The sequence below is a fragment of the Schistocerca nitens genome, chromosome 1 (assembly GCF_023898315.1).
Source record: "Schistocerca nitens isolate TAMUIC-IGC-003100 chromosome 1, iqSchNite1.1, whole genome shotgun sequence".
In the NCBI taxonomy this organism is placed as follows: Eukaryota; Metazoa; Arthropoda; class Insecta; order Orthoptera; family Acrididae; genus Schistocerca; species Schistocerca nitens.
The window spans coordinates 490870554-490878514 of NC_064614.1; the positions used below are offsets into that span (position 1 = coordinate 490870554).

Below are 7961 nucleotides of genomic sequence, written 5' to 3' on the forward strand. Positions count from 1 at the left end.
ATGTCAGTTTTACGAGCATAATTCTCGTCACTTGCGGGAGGTGTTACTGTTTTGTTTCAATATGAAGAACACAGCGGCTGAGTCTCATCGAATGCTCTTAGGTAGGTATGGTAAGGACGCTGTTAGTGAAAGAACGTGTCGTGAGTGGTTTCAACGCTTCAAGAACGGTGATTTTAACGTTGAGACCGGCATAGTGGTGGAAGAGAGAATGTTTTCGAAGAAGCAGAATTGGGGACATTGCTCAGTGAAGACTCGCGTCAAACTCGAGAAGAATTGGCACGATTAGTGGCAGTGAGACAGCAAGCCATTTCAAAACGTTTCAAGGCTATGGGCATGATTCAAAAAGAAGGAACTTGGATCCTGTGTGAGCTGAAACCAAGAGATGTTGAACGGCGTTTGTGTGTTTCTGAACAATTGCTTCAGAGGCAAAAGCGGAACGGATTTCTGCATCGCATTGAGACCGTGGACGAAAAATGGGTTCATTATGATAACCCTAAATGCAAAATATCAAGGGGGTATCCCGGCCATGCTTCCACGTCGACGGCCACACCGAGTATTCACGCCTCCAAGATCATGCTCTGCATTTGGTGGGACCAGCTCGGCGTCGTGTGCTATGAGGTGTTAAAACCAAGTGAAACAATCACAGGTGCTCGTTATCGAACGCAATTAATGCGTTTGAGCAGAGCATTAAAAGATAAAAGGTCGCAACACATCAAGACGCTCGATAAAGTGATTTTGCAGTAAGACAACGTTCGACCCCACGTTGCAAAAGAGGTGAAAGCGTACGTGGAAACGTTAAAATGGGAAGTCCTACCCCACCCGCCGTATCCTCCAGACATTGCTTTCTCTGACTATCACCTGTTTAAAAAAAATGGCTCTGAGCACTATGGGACTCAACATCTTAGGTCATAAGTCCCCTAGAACTTAGAACTACTTAAACCTAACTAACCTAAGGACATCACACACACCCATGCCCGAGGCAGGATTCGAACCTGCGACCGTAGCAGTCCCGCGGTTCCGGACTGCAGCACCAGAACCGCTAGACCACAGCGGCCGGCTATCACCTGTTTAGATCAACGGCGCGTGGTCTGGCTGACCAACACTTCCGATCTCATGAAGAAGTCACAAATTGGATCGATTCGTGGATCGCTTCAAAAGATGATCAATTTTTCGACGCGGGATTCATACCCTGCCCGAAAGATGGGAGAAAGTAGTGGTCATCGATGGAAAATACTTTAAATGGTACAGCTGTAACCAAATTGTTTCATTAAAGCCTCAAATGTTGGGGAAAAAACGGCGGAAGCAAAGTTGTACACCTCGTAACTGAATGAGTTCTTGTAATTTTAGCGGGAGTACTTTGTTTGTGTCTGGGCCAAGTGGCCCATGTGCTTTCAGTTACACATGGAAATTGTACTGTTGCTTAAAGTTGATCAAAGTACATCCACGATCATTTGTGAGAATTATGACGGGGAAAGTGTCCACGTGTGCAGCATTAGGTTTCATACCAAGTGAATGTAAGTCATTAACGAATTGTTAAGTTATTTAATCTGTGTGTAATGCTCAAATTCTTATATAATTTTTAGTTGAATTATTTGGCACCGCGCGGGATTTGCCAAGCGGTCTAATGCGCTGCAGTCATGGACTGTGCAGCTGATCCCGGCAGAGGTTCGAGTCCTCGCTCGGGCATGGGTGTGTGTGTTTACCCTTGGGATAATTTAGGTTAAGTAGTGAGTAAGCTTAGGGACTGATGACCTTAGCAGTTAAGTCCCATAAGATTTCAGACACATTTGAACATTTATTTGAATTATTTGGCCTTTTCTTTGTCGTTGTCCACTGATGAACAACGATATGTCTTTCAGACGTTCCGTGCGCCCCTATGCCATCATTAACGAAACAGGGCACAACATTATAAACCCATTTATCATCCGATTATATGGATAATGTGTTTCACGTACGAGATGCGGGAAGTTAACGTGGTTTTTCGTTGTTCACTTGTGACCAACCATGTACCCTTCAGACACTACATGATATAACTAAATGAACAGAGCTGCACTTTCAGAGTCTATACGTTATCGGTACCCGTGGTAAATTTCGCTAAATTATGCGGTTGTCGGGTTGACCAAGCATTTTGGTGAATAACTGAATATCTTTCTTGTGGACACAGTTTACGTCCCTGTTGAGCAACGTAGTGAGGCAGCTTCTAATGCTGTATAAGATAAATATTTCGGATTTGGCTTGTTGGATGTACGCATGAATGATATTCTTTTGCGTGCTCCCACAAAGTACTACTACGCATCCATCCTGACTCCTTCAATGCATATGCTACTTTCAACGGCTGCATGTAAAGGAAAGTGTAGTGCTTCTGTATGAATGCTAAATTGTTCTTATCATCAACAGTGGGGAGCAGTTTCATTTATTCTTTGTATGTGTTAAGTGTCCAGTGAGACTTGTTTTCTTTGTCAGTTTGTCACTTAATAAATTCCGTATGGGAGTTCTTAGCAATCTCCGACTAGTATCTTACGATTTCCACACCCACAATAAATTCTGTTAGTTCCTGATCGTGATTTTAAAAACGTTATAAATGGACGGTCCCTGGCACTAACCAAGTTGTTATCCGTTGTCAGCCAAATCTAATATTCAATAACTTATCATCTTAACGTAATTAGGGTGCCCTATTCGCCTTCCCTCCCACCCCCACCCCCTCTCTTCTGGTTATTTGTGAATTTGTACGACGCTCAGGAAGAAGCACAAGCAAACTGTTACGCAATAAACAGAATTAGAAACGCCAGCTATGTAAGTATTTGTACATATATGTCAGTATGATGGTTTTTCTGGTTCTTACAGCAGTGTTACTAGTGCTGGCAGTACTATAAGTGTAGCGATCACCATTCAATATTGTGATTGTAGAGATAACCACAACAATACAGGTATTTATATAAGTGAAAAATATAAAATATATATTACTTTATACATTCTTCCTATGACACACTGATGTTGTCTGATGTAACCAGAAGAATCATTTTCAAGCAAATAAGGATAGCACATTTTTGGATGCATAGGGAAGCGTACTACAAAATATCTGCACATAAAGGGTAGAAAAGCATTTGCACCGCATCTGAAAGAAAGTACAGCCATCCCTAAACATTGTTTTTAATGTTGGGTAATATTATCTTTCGTTTTGTCAGTGCCTTATTATGTCTGTGCAAAAACGCTGGTTATTTTGTTTTCCGTCCGCTTTATAAATCCTTCATTTACGCGCACGGTTTCCTGGTAGAGGTCACTCTATGCTGACGAAATAGGAGCTTGTGACGTACGGAAGCTTACTTCGGAGTTGCTTCTGAGAGGCGGTGTCCTTTTCAAAGTACTAGCGTTAATCAGGTAAAGTATCGGCTTTCTTTGCCACGCACCCGTCGGCAGGCGAATAAAGACATAAAACTCCTCAAAGCAGCAACACGTTCAGTTACTCCACGCTTAATTAAGATTTTCAAACGCTGACAGTTTAGTTAAATTTCGAAGCAAGTGTGGTGGAAACTACGTCATCTATTGTCACCGGAAAGAAAATTTAATGAATTATGCTAGTAAAAAAAACACGTATGGTTTAACATTTTTATCCCATTATGAATAAGACCGCTTCAACTGTATGATAAATCTTTATTTCTGATCCACTTAGTTCCGCGGTGTTAGGACCACATCTTCAGGAATACGGCTGTATGTAAACAAGAGTAAAAACAAAGATAGCTTTCACTACCTACATACATCATTTGTTTTATCTTTGATAATCATTTGGTTTACCACTTTATTCTTATTTAGTTTCCCTGTATCGAGATGGTATTCCCTGCATTCTGCTCTATTTTAAATTAGACTACTGACCTCTTGAAGGTTAAACAGTCTTATCATAACTAGACAAAGAATGTTGGGTCATCTACTGTTTATCGTTTGAAATAAATTATAAATGTGAATGCATAATTTTTTCCATGTAGCTTCGTGTATAGTAGGCTACAGCTACATTTTAACCCATACAGGATCTTTATTCGTCTTTACTTTTGTTTACTTACAGCTGTATCCCTGAAGCTGTGGATAACACCACGAAACAAAATCGATCAGAAAGAAAGATATATCATATAGCTGAAGCGTATTATTCATCGTGGCTCAATTATACAGCTGCGGGTGTCCACAAAATAAAATTTTCTTTAACATTTGTCATGTCCTTAATTTGTGAAGTGCGAATAAAACAAACTAAACTAAGCTCCTTCCGAACAGGCCATGAAGGCCCAACGGTACCGACCGGCCGCCGTGTCATCCTCAGCTCATAGGCGTCACTGGATGCGGATATGGAGGGGTATGTGGTCAGCACATCGCTCTCCCAGCCGTATGTCAGTTTCCGAGACCGGAGCCGCTGCTTCTTTATCAAGTAGCTCCTCAGTTTGCCTCACAAGGGCTGAGTGCACCCCGCTTGCCAACAGCGCTCGGCAGACCGGAAGGTCACCCATCCAAGTGCTAGCCCAGCCGGACAGCGCTTAAGTTCGGTGATCTGACGGGAACCGGTGTTGCCACTGTGGCAAGGCCGTTGGCGCAGATAAAACACTTCCTTTAAATAAACTGTCGAGTTACATTACTATCGAAAGCTGCTACTTTATCCTGACTAATCGGTTTATGGTCATAACAACAGCTAGACAAATGAAAGTGACTCACTGAGGAGCTAATAATTCTGCGCTGATATTTGGAGCCACGATGTCTAATGTCGCTCCAACAGCGTGCATGGTGAAGGACTCAACGCACACGATAATAAGCACGGCCGCACAAACGTTGCGTTACCTTAATATCCGAGGAATTCGGGGGCCATGGAAATACTTCGAAGTCGTGGTAATATTCTTTCAGACATATGTGGACGCGTTTACAAGGGTGGAAACCGAGGATGAATTCACACACAAACACACACACAAGCACACACACACACACACACACACACACACACACACACACAAATAGGTCAACAGTTGAGTACGGATCAGAAGAGTAAGAGGACAAAATTCCCCAGACCATAATTCTGGCACCGCCACCTTCTGCTCTACTCGCCACACTCAGCGTCCACTTAGGCACAAATATGAAGTGTTATTTCCACTTGCAACAATCTAGTTTACTTACTGACGACTATATCTACGGTTTACCCGTGTGTTCTTTACTTTCTCATTGACGCAATACCATTAAATTTGTTGGGAGCTCTATAACAAAGGTGACAGAACGCATGGCATACCGATATGCACGTATACAGACTGCGACAGTATCGCGTGCACAAAGTATAAAAGCATAGCGCATAGCCGGAGCTGTCATTTGTACTCAGGTGATTCACTTGTTTCCCGATGAGATTATCACCGCACGACGGGAATTAACTTTGAACGGGAAATGGTAGTCGGAGCTAGACGCATGGGACATTCCATTTCGGAAATTGTTACGGAATTCAATACTCCGAGATCCACAGCGTCAAGAGTGTGCGGTTAATACCAAATTTCGGACATTACCTCTCACCACGCACAACTCAGTGGCCGACGGCCTTCACTTAACGACCGAGAGGAGTGGCGTTTGCGTAGAGTCGTCAGTGCTGACAGACAAGCAACACTGTGTGAAATAACCACAGAAATCAATGTACGATATACGACAAATGTATCCGTGAGGACACTGAGGCGAAACGGGGCGTTAATGGACTATGGCAGCACACGACCCACGCGAGTGCCTTTGCTAAAAGCACATGACCTGCAGCGCCTCTCATGGGCTCGTGACCATATCGGTTGATCCCTAAACGACTGGAAAATCGTGACCTAGTCGGATGAGTCCCGATTTCAGTTGGTAATTGATGATAGCAGGGTTCGAGTGTGGCGCAGACCCCACGAAGCCATGGACCAACTTGTCGACAAGTTGGTGGTGGCACTACAATGGTGTGGGCTGTGTTAACATGGAACGAAATGGATCCTCTGGTCCAAATGAACCGGTCATTGACTAGGAATGGTTACGTTCGGTTACGTGGAGACCATTTACAGCCATTCATGGACTTCATGTTGCCAAACAATGATGGAATTTTTATGGATGACAGTGCGCCACATACCGGGCCACTGTTGTTCAAGATTGGTTTGAAGAATGTTCTGGACAGTTCGATCGAATGATTTGGCCAGCCCAATAACACGACATGAATTTCATCGAACATTTAGGGGACATAATCGAGAGGTCAGTTTGTGCACAAAATCGTGCACCGGCAACACTTTCGCAATTATGGACGGGTATACAGACACCACAGAACAATATTTATAAATGAGACTTCCCACGACTTGGTGAGTTGCTGTACTACGCTGGGCAGAAGAAGGTGTGACACGATATTAAGAGGTATCCCATGATTTTTGTCACCTCAGCGTAAGACAAAGTGTTGGGGTGGATTCTAAAGATTAAGTGGACTAATAAAGAAGAAATGAGGAGTTTATTCGCAGAATAGATGAGGAAAGGAATACGCGTAAATCACCAGCAGTATGAAAGGACAAATATCAAGAAATGAGGAAATAATTTATAAGCTACTAGAAGAAGCTATGGAGGCAAAACCTGTACGAGTGGACAGAGACTGGAATATATCCGACAAATAATCGAGGACGTTGATTTTTAATGCTGCTGTCAAATGAAGGAGTCGAGGTGGGCTGCGTCAAATCAGTCAGGAAAAATGGCAAAGAGTTTGTTGAACAGTTGTGATGAGCAGCTACACTGATAGACACTGAATTTTTTGGAGTGGTAGTGCCAATTTGAGACATCGATGAGGTCACTTCTGATGGTGCTACAGTTGCCCTGTCCCCAGTCATCCAGAAAAATGGCGGAAAAATCCAAGACAGTGGAGATAACTGTCGTAAAAATTAACATAGTGGAAATAGTACATTCCCGCCTGTAAAAATGATGGGACATTTAATTTTATTGCAAACTAAATCAAGTGTTTCAACTTAAAACGGCGAGAAAACTTACTGAGCGATTTATTTATAGTGTGAAATGGTAAGGCAGAAATCGCCACACTGGAAATAGCCTACTTATCCATGTGCAAGTAATTATGAGAAATTCAAAATAACCAGTTGCAATATGTTGAAATGCTGTTTCAGTCCTGTGGGTCGGTGTCCTAGTGAGTCCAGTGTCACCCCGTTTCAACTTATTTTACCGCCCCACTTTATATTCTGCGGGTACGAGTAAGTGCTCCGAGATCACTTCTTAATTCCAGCAGGTGTATACTCATTTTACCACCAGCACCACCCTATACTTCCAAGATGCTACTCCAGGCGGGCGTAAAATGCATGTGCGCAGCGGTAAATATTGAACGATAAAATGATGATTTGACCCTGTCTGACTACCTCCTGAAGCGGAGCCGGCCGCGGTGGTCTAGCGGTTCTAGGCGCGCAGTCCGGAACCGCACGACTGCTACGGTCGCAGGTTCGAATCCTGCCTCGGGCATGGATGTGTGTGATGTCCTTAGGTTAGTTAGGTTTAAGTAGTTCTAAGTTCTAGGAGACTGATGACCACAGATGTTAAGTCCCATAGTGCTCAGAACCATTTGAATCATTTTCCTGAAGCGGATTTTAGGATGTCTTAATGCTCTTTAACATATAAAATACCACCTCAACATAAATGAATGATTAAGGCAACGTTGTTTCTCATTATACATGTATACTACTGTCCACTAAAACTGCTACATCACAAAGATGACGTGCTACAGACGACGAAATTTAACCAACAGGAAGAAGATGCTGTGATAAGCAAATGATTAGCTTTTCAGAGCATTCACACAAGGTTGGCGCCGGTGGCGACACCTACAACGTGCTGACATGAGGAAAGTTTCCAACCGATTTCTCATACACAAACAGCAGTTGACCGGCGTTGCCTGGTGAAACGTTGCTGTGATACCTCGTGTAAGGAGGAGAAATGCGTACCATCACGATTCCGAC

General features: G+C 43.2%; 1 pseudogene; it reads right to left on the reverse strand.

Annotated features, from left to right (window-relative positions):
• Positions 1-4454: 4454 nt before the first annotated feature.
• LOC126207214 (5S ribosomal RNA) lies at positions 4455-4572 on the reverse strand (annotated as a pseudogene).
• Positions 4573-7961: the final 3389 nt, after the last annotated feature.